The sequence below is a fragment of the Cupressus sempervirens genome, chromosome 8, assembly GCF_028749045.1.
Source record: "Cupressus sempervirens isolate cs-2001-9-10 chromosome 8, ASM2874904v1, whole genome shotgun sequence".
NCBI lineage: Eukaryota > Viridiplantae > Streptophyta > Pinopsida > Cupressales > Cupressaceae > Cupressus > Cupressus sempervirens.
Genome location: NC_143125.1, coordinates 604,963,243 through 604,982,318, shown reverse-complemented (window position 1 = coordinate 604,982,318; position 19,076 = coordinate 604,963,243).

The following is a 19,076-nucleotide window of genomic DNA, read 5'->3' as shown; positions in this document are numbered from 1 at the left end:
TCTTTGGCACAAATTTCTTTGCATAATATTTCATTTCTATTTCCATATGATGCTTCCCTAAATTAGGCATAACTTGGGCTAGCGTAGCCTCTCTCATTTTCTTTTCCATGGTAAATTCCCATTTCCATTCATCAATTTTATTATATAATTCTTCAATAGATTCCTATCCTAACTCTATTAGTGTATATATAAAATTCACCATCATGAGATGCATATATACAACAACCTATTCTACTTTTTATTTATCACCTTTCTCTAATGTTTCATACTTTATGTGTTTAAAACATGCTAACCTTATTGAATTCCTCAAATTGTCACATATCTTGTTTATGTCTTGAGGTATTCTCCTTGGCACAATTTAGAACTTGCACAAGTCATCATACTTGGTCTTTTCAACTTCATCATCCTCTTCATTAGATTTGATAGATAATTATCTTCTAGGCCTCTTCTTTTGCTACCCTTTCGTGGCCTCTTTAGCCTCTGAAAGTCTCTTCTTCTAACTTCTTCCCTTGATTGGCCTTGTGATCTTTACTAGTCCTTTCCTTATAGGCTTAAAATTTGTAGGGATTCAAGGATCCTCTATGATGTCAAAGTGGCTAGGGTTGCCACTTTCTTTAAGCTCTTCTTCACCTTAGGCACAACTACTAAAAATGATATTCCTTTAGTTTCCTTATACTTGAAAACAACAAGTTCTTTACCTTTTCCTTCAAATTATTCTTCATCACCTTCACTACTAAGGTCTTCCCCTTTTGCTTTTGTAATTTGCAATGGTGTATCTCCAATATTACCTTCCAAGTCTTAGATCATCTTCTTCCTTTTCTTGTCCAACTTAGAGACTTTGGTATGCATTATCATCTTTATCTTGGTAGTCTTATATGTGTTTAATTGATCAACAATCTTGTCAATTTCTTCTACCAACTTAGCTATAATAGGAATAGACACTTCATCAAGATTCACTTCATATTGCATAGGCCTTAGCCATGCTCCTTGCCTAGACATATCTATAGTTGGCATAAAAAAAATTTCATCATAATATTGATCAACTACTAATTTAGGTATCCTTGACCTATTCTTAATTTTTCTCTTGGAATCTTCAAAATAACCATCCATAGTGGTTTTAAAATTTTCACCTATTTGTTTAGTAAACACATTTATCTAGTTAGCCATAGGTCTTATCTTATCCCAAACAAAATCTCCAACAATGGGAAAATAATTATGTACATAGAAAAATATACAAATGATGAGAGAACCAAACTTACATGATGCATTCTTAGCTTTCCTTATTGCTCCAAGGTACTCTGCAAGCTATATCAATTTTATCTTAGGCAAATAATAGTTTTAGTCCTTCTTGACCAGTTTATATCCCATGTCAATAGCTATACATGGAACACTATTAAATCAAGTTGACTAATAGAACTTTGTGGAATCACATAAATTGAAAACTCAATCATTAGATATCCAATCGTATTGATTGACATACCTCAACCATTCCACTTTGACTTTGTGAGGTCTTCAATTACATTTGACACCTAAAAAAAAAAAATATTCGCTTGGTCCAAATTAGGGTAACAATTCATGTGATGTATAGTGGATTTTGTAATCTTAACTAGCTCATTGTCCAACCATAACTTTATATCATGTATATTGATCAAAACAATCTTGACCCATTCAACGTTAAACACTTTGGGGAAGCCTAGGGCACAAGTTAACCCTTTCTCATCAACAATTTTTCTTTAATATTTTAATACTCCATTTTTGCACAACTTATCATAGGCATTCCTCCACCCAAAATTTCCTATCTCACAAAATTTTCATATGTAGGATGACCTTACATCATGCACCATGATCATAGGGGTGGAATTGAGGATAGCACTCTAGATGAGTATTTTGTCAATTCAATCTTTTGATATGCATAAAATATAAGAGGAGGGTATGTATCATTGTGAACAATTTGTGCATTATTGTCCTTTAATGCTTCCCTCTTCTTAGTTAAAAATGATGCCATTTCACAAATTGAGGTATCAAACTTTAAAACAATCTCACAAATTCACAACTTGGTTCAAACAACTTTGAAAACTTATACTTTTGGCTGATGGCATTTTGCACTAGAATCCTTTAGTGAGTTTGCACAAATCACTCCTCTAAATTCAATAGCATGGTAAGTAAAAGGGAATTCCAAAATTTATTATATACTTTAAAATGGTCTAATTAATCTTCCATTTAATTCTCTATACAATTAGTAGGCGAACACATAGGACATGCTAGCTATCTCAGATTACTCTATAAAGTTTGTTTCACATACCTACAACCACACTCAATTAGTACCATGTCTCAACTCATACTAACATATAGAATTGTCACTCGCTCATCACCAAATTTTCAACTTGACATTTTAGTTTAAACATCAACATTTATTCTTATGCATCTTTTCTTATGTTGATATTTACTTCAATGCATCTTTATGCAAGGAATCGGTGTATGATTTAGCAACTTGAAACACATTTCCATACTTACCCTTATTCTTAGTTTTTTTTATGGTGATCACCTCATCCATTAGATTAGGTGACATCAACATCACTCATTGCATTTTGGCTTCCTTCTTCGTTCTTTCTATAGGTTTGATTCATTTAGTTTCTCATTTTTTCAACTCCAACTATTGTTTTACCTCCATTCAACTCAATATTGGACTCTGGTAGTTAGTTCCTACAATTTCTACTCAAATGACCAATCATATGGCAATGATAAAATATTACAATACCATTCATGCAACTTTGTATTTCCCTCTGAAATGTGTTTTAACATAGTTACTTGTATTATGCCCATATTGATCAGATAGCTAACAATTGTACCATTAATTACAGTCCCAATTGATTGTATTACCTTTCTTAGGTGCTTTTCCATGCCCTTTGTGTGTCCAAATGTTCTTTTCCTAATATTTGTAATCTTGTTCCTTATGACCATACTTATAACAAGTATAACATTATTCTTAAAATCTAGAAGTGGTTGGTGCTTTATTGACCTTTGATCTACATTTAGGTACTTGATGACCTTGTTTGTTTCACTTAAAGAAATAACTATTGAACTTGGGTTTTGGGTTTGACTTACCAATCTTTCTTTCTCTTGCATATGTTTTTTGTATGGCCTCATTTTCCATAGTGACGAAATATGGGCTTCTTGTTCTTTGGATTTTCATTTTCATTCTTGTGTTCTCCTACTTTAATGATTCTTCTTTCTCGACACCTGATAGGAACTTAGCATGACCTAGTCTGGGTGTGCCATTAGGTCTCCTAGGTGCATTCATCTATTCATTCAAAAGTCTCATAGCTTCCTTAGTTTTTTTTTAACCTTACCATGAAATCTTTTCCATCTTTTAGTTCATTCTTTAATCTCTCATTTTGAGATTTTAGACTTATAACCTCAAGACCCTTTCTAACCAACTCATGGTTAACACTCAATAACTGATTCACCATGTCAAATTAATTGTGTGTCAGTGTTTATAGCTTAGTGATCTTTTCATCCAGCCTTGTAGTCCACTATGTATTGTTTTCTTCTGCCAGTACTTTGTCATCCTCAACTTTTTTCTTCTTCTCAATCTCTTTACATCATCCTCAAATTTTTTCTTCTTCTCAATCTCTTTACATAGTCTTATTGATATCATCTCATGTTCTCTCTTCAATTATTTCACTTCTTCAATTAAATTTTTGTTTCTCTCCAATAAATCTTCTATTTTTGCATCAATATAAATTTTTCTTCCTTCATTGTGTATGTCTTCAATTCTTTATTCCTTGTAATGCATGTCATTTTTCTTGACTTCTTTTGTTTTAAGAATTTCTTTAGTTTCTCTTTATCAATCTTGGCTTGTTCTAGGAGAATCTACAAATCAAGCTTTTTGTTCTAATTTTTCTTCCTAGCTTAAATGATTCCTTCATCAAGATCTTGTCTCTCAAGTGATTAAAATTATTTTAAGAGAACCAAAGATATAATACCATTTATTAGAAATCTAATAGGAAAAGTGCGATACTGAGAAGGTGGTTGGTGGGGGGGAGTTGTTGAATCTAGATCTATAAAACTTTAACACTTCAAACAAGTATCAAATATGATAGCTTCACCATAAACCCTTATATAATAATATCATGTCGAGCTGTCATTTTGCACAATGCTTAATGGCAAGAATCCTTTCAAATTCCTCTCTTGAAAAGCTAATCTAAGGATCAACACCAAGGTTCCAGGTGATCTTGCAACCTAGTGGAATCTGCTTAGTTGAAGATAAATGTGTTTGTTCATGAGGAGGCCTTTGTTGGTTCGAACCAATTTTGGATAAAATGACCAACATGCTTTCTATTTCAAAATTAACCAAAAAAAAATATGTTTCTTTGATATTTTCTATTTTATGATGAATGCAATCTGACAATGCAACTATATGAAATCCTAATTTAACCAAGGGGTTAGTAAAGCAAATAATGATGATAGGGTAACAAGAAATTTAAGCAAATTACATGAAAAGGAAATTCCTAATGAACATAAGCTATGAAAATAATGGTTTTGTGAGTTAAGCCTTCAAAGAAATTGGTAGGTAACCAATGAAAGTAGGATCAGTGCTTCCTTAATTCCACTGATGCAATCATTCATGGGAATTTAGTAATTGTAAGATGTTTCACTTTTTATCAAATTGTAAGGCCATGGAAAGTGTGCTCATATGAGATAAAAAGATTTGAAAGAACAATATCGTGATCTCTTCTTGAACTAGATAGGTCAGCAGAATTAAAATATCACACAACTAGAAACAAAGCAATAAACTTTTGGCTCAACCACAATTCCATGAACATACATTCACAAAAATATGACACACTTAGGTAAGAATCACTACACTCCAAATTTGAGCACTAAAATCATATATTATTACAAAATAATGGCAGCCCTAAATACATATTACAATGTAGTATTCATAAGAAATCATCTCCTCAATTTGTGTTGAGAGTGAGAGATATCTTCATGCAATAATATGCTTTTAATTTAATAAAACAAAGTAATTATATACAAACTAAGAATCTAACTAGTGCTTAGTAGGACTCCATCCATTTTATATTCATTAATTGGATGCATGAGCCTTTACATGTCTTCAAAAAAAAATAAAGCATGAAAAATAAAGAAGAAGAGAAAGCCTTCAGATGATGTAGAATTGACAAAAATAGAAGCTCCATCTTCACTAGGCATCTGTAGGAGTTAAACTACTGTCAGAATTCATTTATGATGCATGGAAAGATCTAAATTTGGAACTAGTAGTTAACTATCAGTGCACCTCTAAATTCTCAAAATCTTCCAGAACACCACTGAAAAAGTGCACCTATGCACCTACACACGAGTGCACCAGTGCACTTACGCATGTTAGAAGAAGCACATCTTCTCAAAACAATGCATATGTGCACCTATGCACCTATGCACCTCAAAAGAAGAACATTTCCTCAAAATAGTGCACCTGTGCACCTGTGCACTAGGATAGCTACACACCTTGACGAACTTTGTGTGAGGTGCTCAATTCACCAAAAAATCAAAGTTCTCAGTTTTGAAAATAGTTTTTGGGTTTTACTCATATGGGTTTTTAGATCACTTTTGTGTACTTACTTTGCCCCTTTTTGATGATTTATACTCTCTTTATAGACAAACACTTTCATACATTTGAACTCCTACTTCTTCTATCAGGAATTCTGAGGCTCCCATGTTGAATATTGTTATTAATAATTGCATAAGATGAAGAACCTATGCTGGTTCATGTGTCCAACCTGTATATCTTTTGATCTTTTCCTTCTCTCCAACTTCCCTATCCTTCCTAGTGAGAGACTAGGTGATCCAAATCATCTAGAATGATCAAATATTTGAAACTTTTTCACAAGATTTTCAAGGCATTTTTAACTAGCTTTTTAAGAGGTCTTCTGCTCAAAATTTCATCTTGAAAATTTCATCAGTCTCTAAAAATAGGTAGCCAAATCCTCACTATTTTAGGGACTAAAATTAGATATTTAGCTCCTCTTTCCAATAGTGTAAACAATTCTAAATTCTGAGCTCTGTGTCAAAAGTTATGACCTCGACAAGTTAGGGTTGCCCTTTTTATTTGCACAAAGAAGAAAATATTAGTCTGGAATGCAGAAAAAATCAATCTAACTAAGCCTTAATGATGACATGGAAAAAAACTAGAAACTGTAAGTGTCAAGAAAACATCTAAAACTTGATTTTAATCCTTAAATGCACAAAATTGTGTACCGGTGTACCTTATTCTTTGAACAAGCTCTTAAGATTAGGTGTGCAGTAGCGTACCATATATTTACTTGGGTACAAAGATGGTAAGCATTTTAGGTGTGCTACTACGCACGTTAATGTTGCATTTGTTTTATGTTTTTAATGTTTTTAAATATTTTTAGTCAAGGTTTTGAGTGTTTTGCAAATAGGACAAGGTGCGTAGCTATGCACCTAAATAGGTGCACTACTGCACATTTTAACTTAGCATTTTGAATGCTCTTTGTGTTTTTTTGTTAAGTGTAGGAGGAGTGAAGGAGGCACACCTAAATAGGTGTGGTGGTTGAAACTCATGAAATGAAAATGGAGAGAAAGAAGGGGGGTCTAGCGCACCACTTGGTGTTGCACAACTATGCATCACCAAGGGTGATTCCCTTGGTTAAGATCATTGGAACACTAGTGCACCTAATGAGGTGTGCTAGTGTGCCTCTCTTTTTTAGCAAAAAAAGACTTGTACTCTTAGAATTTTGATTTTTAGAAATTGGGCTTTCAAATTGGGACCTAGATCTGACCAAAGACACTTAAGAAGAACTCATACTATGGACTAGGGCTTCAAAAAGCCAAAAAATAAAGTAGGGGGTCCCCATTTATAGATGAAATGGGTCATATATTATGAAACCACAACATATCATTAATCAAAATAAAAATTCACTATAATGCACTATCAGATATAACATATACTATCATGAATAACTAAAAAACATGTAAAGTAACTCATAATGCATAAACAGAAATATTTGGTTACATTGAAACCCTCCAATGTGAAGGTAAAACTATAGTGTGGCTAAAAACCACAAATCTTCAATATTGAAAAAATAAAATTTTCCTATTAGGGATAAAAGTTTGATCACTTCTGATGATCTACCTTGTGAGAGGTCTTCCCTGTTAAGAGCTTACATGACTTATATAGTCTACCTTGATTAAAGGATTTAATTTTTACAACTAAGTAATCTATTAAGAAATTTAAAAAGGCCTATTAGGAGCATTCTATTAGGAGATTTAAACTTTGATTACACCTATTAAAAAGTATCAATATATGATCCTTCAGTTTGCACTAATATGTAGATAACAAATCTTCTCTATACATTAACAAATCACCTCTTTGATTTGATTTATCTTAATCTATGCAATTCATTGCTTTTCTTAGTCCTTACACTCTATTGGATTCACCTACACCCTTGCACACATCTAATCCTTCATACATCATACACATGCAACACCTTGTTGAATCAGGTCATAGACCCTCCTTAAATAGATAATTGGGTGAACATTCTAGATCTAAATTAATTATCCAGAATCAATCCATTTACTACTTAGGCCTTCCAATTTTTTGATTAGTGAAATCCCTTTCCTACTGATGCTTGACATACTAACAGTGGTGTAAGGAAAATCTGGTACCACCCAAACATATGCAAAGTTTTAGGTTCTATTTAATGTGTTTTCATTTCTAGATACCCATTTGGTTCAAATAGAGATTCCAACTCTCATAGTTCCTCTACTGGTTTTTTGGGTTAGAGTTTTTGAGCACTTTGGGATATGTGCCAATGTAGGAAATAGGTTATTTTTTAACTAAGTCATAATTATGATGAGTTAGAGGGTACAAGTTGGAGGGATGTTTATAATTATAATTTAAATAACTCCATAAAAGGAATCAAGTCAAAAGACTTTATGGTTTGAAAGTTATTGCAGTTTTAAGTTGCCTAGATACCCTTAAGAGTGCTTCAAAGTCAGATTTGAGGCACTAAATGGCCTCTTATAGGCTCAAAAAAGGGGGGATGAGAAAATATTATCTATAGTGCTATAGAGTACTTGGAGAGATTTTTTGAAATTTAAATAGTTCATCAATCAGAGTCCCGTATTAAAAGTTATGCCCCCAGAAGTTGGATTACAATTTCTGGATTCTTCTAATTTTATATTAACTTCTAACATGTTTTCTAGAACCTTTTATTATGTTGGTGGATGCCAACTAGCATATTATATAATATATTCCTAACCCTAAACCTAGTTTGGGTTACTTAAGGATAATTTTGGCATTATGAATGTAGTTTTTGGTGGAGTTTGGGAGAAGGTACTGTAAGAAAGGTTTTTCTCTAGAATCTGATAACATTGTAAGGCATAGGGCATGTCATTGGGTATATTTTCATTGTACTAAATGTAATATCATATTAATTCTAATAATAATATTCCCATTTTCCTATTTTTTTTCATTTTGGTCTTGGATCATGCCTTCATCAAGTGGTATCAGAGTGGGTTTTCCTAAGTGTGTAGATAGTGTGTCGACTGTGAGGTAGTTTACACTAGGAGTGTGTAGTTGTGGGATTTGATATAGTGAGAATATGCCTCCATGAAGAGAGCATGGTGGAAGGGCCATAGTTGTTCCTCCTAAGGTTAGAGGCCTATACAGACAAGTTTGGGCATTGCAAGAGGAGATTCGTAGAGGGATGAATATTACCATCGGTGACATAAGTGAGAAGGAAAATGAAGAAGGAAGTATTGGGAAGGAAGTGGAAGGAGATGAAGAAGTCCTAAGAAAGGTAGAGGAGAAGTTTTTTAGGGCTATTTCTAAGCTAGGAAAAGACCTAAAATTGACGTTGGCATGATTTTGGGAAATCTAAACCTGGACGAGTCGATCGACTAGATCAATGAGCTAGAGGAATGTTTTGAGTATGAGGATATTGGGGACCCTAATAGGGTTAATTTTGTGAAGGCCAAAATGAAAGGCCATAAAAAAATCTAATGGCAAGAGATTTAGTTGGAAAGAAATAGAAGAGGAAAGGAGAAAATCACAAGATGTGATCACATCATGGACAAACTAAAGAAGCATTTCATTCTTGTTGATTATGAGCTTGATTTGTTCAAGAAGATGCAAGGGTTAAAGAAAGTAGGTAAATTTGTCTAGGAATACATAGATGAATTTTACCAAGTCCTTATTAGGGTGGGACATGTAGAAGCAAACAAGGAGAGGGTTTCCTACTACCTTAATGGGTTAAGACCTAGCATTCAAGAGGAGTTAAGTCTAGTTAAGACTAAGTCATCATGAGTAGAAAGATGAAAATATTTTTTCATCAAATTTTCAGAATAGGATAGTTCCTTATGAAACACCTCCATGTGTGGGGTCAACATGGATTTAATACTGATCAAGGTAGCTCTATCATATGCATCTTGTGAGTGTAACACAGCTAGCTGACCTTGAATAGATAGTAACCTTTGGAAATGAGCTTGTCTTTAACTAGGAGATAACTTAGGAGTATTACCCGTAGTTTGTAGATCTCCTTGTAGAAGGTCGATAGCCCTTTGCACTTCTTTTGTGAATAAATTCACATCATATAATTTGGTGTAAAGAGAGAATATGTTTTCCAACACCTTCTTCACACTCTCCATCTTGGTTGCTAGATCAACCCATCATAGTGTAATGGCACTAGATACCTTCTCAAGTACTTCAGTATGAAATTTTATTTCTAACCATTCTAAGAGTTTAGTGTTTGAGTCCAAGTCTACATCACTTATCTTGTGGACAATATGGACCAATTTCTAAATAATATGATTAACTTCATTAGGGGTTAGGAAACGAAAAGCATCAAGAAATATGTCTTTGATATTGTGAAGCACTTTCTTATGTTTATGCTCCCTTCGTAGCAACTCATGTTGTTTCTTCCTCTATAGGGATTCCTATAGAATGCTCATTTTCTCGATAGAAAATGTGGTAAGATAAAACTTAGGTAGTTCAATCACCTCATCTTGGATTACATCTCCATAAGATATGTCATTTGAACTTTTGGATATTTTTTCACTTGGCCTTGATATTTGCAATGGTGTGGCATGAGTTCTCAGCCTCTAAAGGGCTTGACTACTAGTAGGCATAACAGAAACTGGTATAGTAACCAGAGTCTATATGGAAACTTGTTCCTCTATTGAAGTAGCCACCTTGAACTCTTTAGACTTATCATCTTTCTAATCTTCACCTTGTGTTTATGGAGTAGGTGTAGGACTTGCTTCCCAACCTAGTTTTACTTTTGTCCCATCCTTCTCAACTATAACTAAGGCTTTCTTCATTTAAATGAGTGGCACTAGACATAATGCAAATAGTGTTGTCATAGTAACACTTTTTTGTTTAGTTCTTGCACTTTGTTCTTCTATAAGTTTTACCTCTATAGATAGATGAGGCACACTAGATGTGGGTAACCCATAAATACATTTCCATATAGATTTTCTCTTGGTTACCACATCCTCTATATTCATCTTAAAAATATGGAATGCTCTACATTTGGGAGTAAATTTTCCTTTGTGAAACTCCATGGCTTTGTCAATCATCTATTTGGGCAATTCAGGAATAACTTGGGCTAGAGTGGTTTCCCTTATTTTTCTTTCAATTTGTAGACTAAATTCATATTTTTTCTCAACTTGGTCATATAAGATTTTAGGTAATGAGTTGGAAATTTCAATAGGTGTGGTCTTGAATTTAGCCATCATCTCATATATGGCTTCTTCTACCTTATTCATATCAACCTTTCCTAACTTATCAAACTCAATATGTGTGAATCTAGAAAAATCTACATTTTGCTAAATATTATCACACAAGTTGTCTAAGTTAGAGGAGGGATTGTGGCTTACCACCTTGAATTGACTCATTTCATCAGACTCTATTTTATCCTCATTTGACTCGACTAATGGAGTGCATTTTCTCCTCCTATATGTCTTCTTTGTAAGATGACTTAGCTCTATTGAGGCTGTAGTCCTTTTACCCTTTGTTTTTTCTACTTCCTTCATTTTCTTGGTGTTTTCCCTTGTGCTAGACTTGGTAATGGGTACTACTAGCTACTATTGTGAATCTCTCTAAAGCTTCTTGGGTTTCTCCACCTCTTGTTCTTTTTCTTTCCTTTTCTTCTTCTTAGTTGGTTTATGTGCTTCCTTGTCTTCTTCTTCCTTGACACCTTCTGTATTAAATTCCTCATCTTCTCCTTTTCCTTAAGTGAGTGCCAATGGGGGTTGGGATAGTTCTTCATATTCTCCATCTTCTTCGTGTTCCTCTTCTCCCCCTTCACCAAATCTCTCCTTTAGCTTCTTCACTAGTTTTTTCTTCTTTCTTAGAATAGTAACTATTTTCAAGTCTATTGTGATTCTTGACTTGGATTCCTCATAAGTCCCAAATGAGGTGGATCTTTTATCAATTTCCTCTTTGAGTAGAACTATGATAGCTATAGATGCTTCATCTACATTAACTTCATATGGCAAGGGATTTAGTCATCTAACCCTAATTATGGCTACATACACATATGTATGATTTGCATCAACTAGAAATAAAGCATCATTGTAGTATTGTTCTACTAGTGATACAGGTATTCTTAGTCTTTATTTTGTAGAATTCTTGAAATCTTCAAAGTATCTTGTCATGACAGATTCAATTTTTTTTCCAAGTTGCTCTATAAGCTCTATAATCTGAAGTGTAACATGCCTATTTTTTTTCCACACTACTTTGCCAAAAGTTGAAAAAGTATTTTGGACATAGAAGAATATGTATACCAGTACAGAACTAAACTTGCATGATGTAATCTTTGTTTTCCTTATGGCCTCCAAGTTTTTAGATAGTTGTTGAAGTTGTAACTTGGCAAGGTCATAGGTGCGATCTTTCTTTATTATCATTTATCATAAATCTACTATAATGCAAGATACACTTTTTAATCTGTTAGATTGAATTTTTTTTTGAGAAATTACTCTCACTACAAAGGAAATTATGGGGTCCAAAATTGTGTCGATAGACATCCCTCTTTTATTCCATACTACACCAATATTCTTCTCAATTTTCTCCTTTGCATCACTTCACATTGTTTTAGGTCTGTCAAGGGTAGGATACCCTCATATTCAATTAACTATCTTCTTAGTGATCTTAATAGGTCCATTCTCCAACTAAATGTAATTGTCATTTATTCGGCTCAGGATAATGCATATCCATTTTGTCTTAAAAATTTAAGGAAAATCTGGGGCATGATTTAATCCTTTCCATTCAACAATTTTATATTCATCCCTCAAAACACCATTATCACACAATCTGTTGTATGCATCTCTAATCTCCATGTCTCCAAATTCTCCTATCTTTCTAGTATAACAACATCTGACATCTTGAATCATCAAAAACTTTTGTGGTATCAATGATAATGCACTAGATGGGTCTCCTTTATATGCTATCTCAGGAATAGCTTGGAAGGGTAGTTTTCTTACATCATTACTTATTAATTGATCATTAAAAACTTCTTTTCCATCCTTCCTAATACTTGTAGAAGAGCTAGATGCCATTTTAAGTAAGTAGGGTTTGCAAAAATTCAAACAATCTAACTCAATACTAGTAAAATACCTTTTTAATATGATATATGATGACTAGTAGCTTAGCTGAATCTAGTTCACACACACTTGAATCTTCTTGTTGGAAATAAGAATTACTGAGAGGGGGGCGAGAGTGACGTAGTAATGTAAAAACTTTAGTCACCAACTAGAAATTATTTATTACTTTGAACCATACATAAGATAGTAAAAAAGTAATGTTGAATAGTAATAGTAACTATGCACAAAGATAACTCATAGCACCATATTTTGTTAACTAGGGAAACCTTGGCCAAGGGGAAACCTTGGTGGGGATGATACCCACTAGATAATATACTAATATATATATATATATTATTAGAGGATGGACTAAGTTAGGAGTCAATGAGAAAATTTGGTATAGAGAGTCCTTGTTGGGAGAATTTGAATCCCTGTTAGAAGATTCCAACCCTATTAGGAGTAGTAGTGCAGTAGATGCAAGAAGAGCTCACTGCCCAAACATGCACTTCCAATTACAAGAAGAGCTCACAATCCAAACAAGTAATTATACTTCTAGATATATACATTCTATAACTTCTTTCTTGACTAATCTTTGATCACAACTCAATCTTGGATCACAAAATTAGGTTCTTAAAACTTTGCATATATCGCTTTCACAAAAGTTTGCATATCACTTATCATAATACAAAATGCACACTTCTTCACATTTGAACTTGCGAGATTTCCTTTGCATAAATATGATACCATAATATAATTTTCCAACTTAGAGTAAACATCTAGGATGTTGATCCTAATTGGTCAAGTAATTAATTCATAAACATAATAATTCCTTTACCTTTAATTTTGCTATTTTGTTCCACTAGTAAAATGCAAATATCTCTTTTTCGTATATTCTGTACTGATGTCTAAGATTATACACATCATCATCAAAACATATACTATGTCCATCTAACTTCACTAATCATAATATGACATTAGTAACAAGTTACATACAAAATAATACACTACTATAAACTAATTTCATACTTAGACAATTTTTTGGGTACCAAAAGCTAAGTATCTTTATTTCCAAGGTTTTCTACAAGCATGTACATCATTTTTTTCCATAAATGACAAATATCACATATCTTTATTAGCTAATTTTAAATTATCTCCCCCTTTGGCATTGATGGCAACAAAATAGGGAAAATTGGCTAAGTAACAAAAACTTGTCCAAAACATTACAGTATCAATACATTAATAATCTTTTACAACTTATCAATCTTACATGTGCTCCCCCTTTCAATATGATTTTATACCTTACCTTATTTAAAATTTTATTATGCATCTTCTCCCCCTTTGACATCAATGACAAAGGTTAGAATGTCAAAAATTGTTAACAACTGTTAATTTGCTGTCAAAAACTCTGTTGATTTTCCTTAAGCTAATAATATCTTCATGCAATTGTCAAAACTTGTCTTGAGATTGTTTAAATCTTTTACCCATGTATCCTTGGCTATTTCAATAGAAATGAGAATTTCACATAGGGCATATGATGCAATCTCAATTGCATTAAGATTAGAGTATAAGAAATTTGAATAGGTGTCCTTAGCTTTGACACATTCCTCTAACTGTCTCTCAATGATTGTTATCTTTAGAGAAATAGACTCTCTAAATTCAAATAATCTCTAGAAAAAATTTTCATTTTGAATTTCCAATTTCTTGATATCACTATGAACACCAGCCACTTGTCCTTCAAAGTCATTAATTTTTTTGGAATGTTGTAGTAGCTAGCTTGATAGAGCTTCTAGCTCACTCAACTTTCCTTCAATCTTACTGTCAAAATCCTTGGTCAACTTATGAGATAAAGTACAGTTAATGTACAATACCTTTCCATCTTGTTGACATCTCCAAAGTTCCTTGATACAAGTATCAAGACTTGCCAAATCATTCTTGATATTCTGACAAATGGTACTAAATAAATTAGCATGATGAGAAATCTGGGCCTTGGACTCTACAACATTCAACAAATTTGTAAATTCCTCATCAAAGGACTTTAACACTACTTATGCCCTCTATTTGGGATCTGCCTCTATATGCTTGACTACTAGAGTACTATGTAGCATGTTAGTTACCTCCATAGAGGTTCTTTGTAAGATCTTTACTTTTTATTCTTCCCAATGAGTTTTGTCAGAGATGAGATCAAGTCAATTTGATCATCATCATCACTTGTTGGGCTAGCAAAAAAAAGTGGAGTAGATGAAATAGATGGTTTAGTTTCATCTTCCCTTTGCTCTACTACCTCCTTAGCTCTTCTCTCTTCTTTCTCTTTATCTTCCTTTTCTTTCCTTTCTTTCTCTTTCTTTTCTTCCACCTTCATTCTTTTCTTCTCTTCCTCAACTCTTCTTTTCTTTTCTTCTTTGAGCAATTTCTTTTTGGCTTCTCTCTCTCTCTCTCTCTCTCTCTCTCTCTCTCTCTCTCTCTCTCTCTCTCTCTCTCTCTCTCTCTCACTTTTTTCTCTCTTTTCTGCCTCTAATTTCCTCTTTTCCTCTCTAATTAGTTTCAATTGATCCTAAATAACTTTGGCCTAAGATTCAAACTATTGAAAACTCTCAAATGGGTTAGTGTCATCAATGTTAATAGTAACATTGGTCTGGTCAATCTACATAGTATCACCACTTACTAATAATTATAAAGTTTTAGGTGTAGGTGAAGGTGTTTCCTTTTATCCTATCATCATATAACTGATAACTACAACTATTTCAGTCCTTATTTTATCCTTCTCACCCACCATTAATAGAAATTGTCTCACCTTGTTCCTCAAGTAAGGTGCCAAATTCTTTAACAATTTCTTGACTTCTTCCTCATCATTTATTTTGCATATTGTCCTTATCATAGACTTCTAAAGTTCTATATCCTCTTCTCATGTCGGTGCTTTCTTCTCTATAAGTTTTTCATAGACTTTCTAATTTATTGTGCCTTCAATATCCTTAAGTTTTAGATTGTTAGCAATTATATATCACATAGTAGAGATATCAATTTGATCTTTCTTAGTATCATTATATAGATCATAAAATTTGTTCATCTAAACAAAGTTCCCTTCATTTGCAATGGTTGTGTTGGTTTGACTTTTTGTGTAGTAGAAGTTTTCATTTAAATCATAGAAAAGTCAAATGTTCTATTCCTAAGTGAAGCATAGGGTTTTGGATAAATCATCCATAAGAAATAATCGTCATATAAACCCTATATCATCTCTATTCATAAATTTTTGGGCGCAAAATTTTGAATTTTCAAAAGAGACGAATATGCTGTTACATTCCTTTTCTTTTCTCCTGGGTTACCTTTCCTCCTATTTGTCCCAACTGTCAGATCCGACTAGATCTATCGTTGGTGTTACCTCGCTATGACAAGTTGCATGCTTATTAAGTATAGCGAGGTAACGAGTATTGAGTATTTTAAGCGGCAGGACCGTAAAGTGAAGATACGACGATCGGAGATTTTCTTATTAAATGATTTATTGTGCAGGTACACTTTGCAAGTTACCATCAAAAAAGGATAGGGACCCACTAGAATATCTGACATCAGAGCCAGAATGATGGTTTTTTTGGACGTTCCGCCACCTCGCTATCAGAAAATTCAGGCACTTCGCCGTTAGTGAAGTAGCGAGGCCACGTGAAAATCTGAAGATGATGACATTGCATCTTGCTTGTATCATAATTACACCAGGTGGCATGACCAGTCATAAATACCATTGTCAGAATTAGTTTTAATTAACAGAAGTGATTGCTAGGTAACCCTTGCATTTTTCGGCATGGAATCATTTTAAGTGCCGGAGCTCGCTACCTCGCTATCAAAAAATTTAGGTGCTTCACCATTAGTGAGTTAGCGAGGCCTCGTAAAGTGGTAAAAGATCGGCAAGATCTTTGGTGACGTGGAATGACAGATGACTATGATAAATTTTGACATGTACCAACTATGCAGAGATTCGATACTCATTAATGCCTATCTGACTGAATGTACAAAAAATCCTGAACGTCAGCTTGAAGTGGATCAATGGAGCTCGCTACATCGCTATGACAAGTTGCATGCTTGTTAAGCCATGCGACATAGCAAATATAAATCAGGAGATCTTGTGTTTCTTCTTCACCTTTGATTTGGTAAGTGATCAACGGCTATCGTCTCCTTGCTATGAAGAGTTGCAAGGGAGATAATTATAGCGACATAGCGAGTTGGGTCCGCTGCCTTCTTTCTTAAGAAGCCCTGTAGCATATCTTTCGATCATTTCTTGATCTGATCAACGATTGTCGCCGCTTCGCCATGGCAAGGTGCTTGTTCTTTATGCATAACGAAGTAGCGACATGTTGACACGTGTTCTTTGTCGTCAGTGGGTCCAAATATAAGCACCATAAAAGAAAGAATTCTGTACGTGGCAAGTTCTCATTGGGTAAAATAACTGACATGGCAAATATAACTCCTAGTTGTTCTCTCTGTACCACATGATTGTAGGATCTTTGAAGATCGATGATGCAGTTTTAAATGAAAAATGTAGTGCCACTCTCTGTATTAATTAGACAAGAAAGCTTCATCTGTGAGGAAAAATAGAGTATAATACAGAGAGATTTCATCAGTTTCATTTCACGTGAGAAAAGATTTGGAGCCATTCTTATGCAGAAGCCATTACTGAAAGAAAAGTGTACCAAGGTTTGATAAAAATTGTCAAGTTGTCTATTCGCGGAAAATTTGCAGGAATACAGAGGAAAACAGAGACAAAATTCAAGTAAGTAAAACTACCATCATCTTCGTGAGTTTTTAAGTTCTAAAAAGATAGCCCAAGATGCCTCCAAAGAAGGGATTTTTAGGTGCAATAAACTACTTGGATAGAAATGTGCATGATGATTTGCTTGAGTTACTTCCTGAGTCTACTGTAGAAATGGTGCAAGTTAAGAGGTTAACCTAACTGAACCCTAGGCTAAGGATAGCTGATGGATTGTATGATAAGGGTAATTGGGTTCAGGATGCTCAAACTTCTCAAACTGGTTTGAGTTTATTCAAAAAATGGTTTGCGGAAAGGAAGTTATATGCCCCTCATGCCAATATATGGAATTTTGATCTTGGAAAGCTTGTTGTCCCCAGTGTGTTTCTGGATTTTGACCTGCTTGAAGCTATAGCGAAAAATTATGACCAAGCCACTAAGGTAGTGAGAAGAATGGATGGTGAGGCTTTAGTTACCATCAGTCCCAAGGAGATTAGGAAGGTTTTCAGTCTGGGACCTCTCACCATGTATCATGTGCCCATTAATTTGATAGAGTTAGAAAAAGAATATATATCCAAAAGGGATGTAGTTAGACAAGGTGCACTGAAAGCCCACATAGGCCGGATTGGAGGCCTCCCAACCATAACATCATCTTCTAAAGAACCATTCAAGAAATCATGCTTTAATGCCAGGGCAGTAGAGATATATAGGACCCTGTGTAGAGTCTTCGGAGAGGGCGAAGAAGATTTTATTATGGTGAGCTTCATGTATATGATCACTCAAATCTCCTCTTTTGGTGTGGAAATAATTTTTGATTTTTCATCTTACTTGGCTAATGAGATTCACCAGGGATTGGTGGGGATTGCAAAGGGCAAGGTGGAAAAGGTTTGGGGTCAGTACTCCCTATTGATGCATATGTTTCTTTTTAAAGGGGCCACTTATGTTGGTAAAGAAATGGTTTTAAATAGGGAACAAGAGGGGGAGGCACTGCCAGTCCAATTATGGAGTGCAGACATGACTTGGGAAGCAGAAAATGCTAGCTTTGTTAGATTTGATAGGCACTTTGCCTCCAAACTAAGATGCCTCATATTGAGTGATAATCCCAGAATTCCTAAGGCATTAATGCATCTTGTTAGGCCTATGGACAAACCCCATAATCTAAAAGTTTCACATAATTGGGGAGATATTATCCCATATTCAATTTCAACTGTCATCAGGGTCTATGGACTCAAAGGAACACCCCATGTACTACCCTATCAGGTACCTTTAAAGGTAGGGATAGCTGAATTTTTGTGGCAGTTGGGAGGAGTGGAGGAGGCCTTTTTGCACAAAAGGGGGACAGGATCAATTTTTCCTACTTGCACTATAGCCCACCAGTTTGTGATAACTAAAGAACGGTGGATCTTTCTCGACAAAATTTTGGATCAATATAAGATGGCAATGTCTCATGCTCATTTTTGTGATACAGAAGGTTTCTTTAACTCTGCTCTTAGATTTAGAATCAAGCTTCGTCCAGTTCAGCATGAATTCTATTTTCCTGAAGATATAATAAGAAATGAATATTCTCTCCATGAGCAAGAAATAAAGAAAGAAAAATGGAGAGTCTATTCAAAAGTTTTGGAATTCATTAATTGTTTTGACAAAGATTACAGTCCTCTTAGTAATGCTGCAACCAATGCAGATAAGATAAATAAGCTCATGAGTACTTTCTCTGAGATAATGGAAGTAATGAATGAGA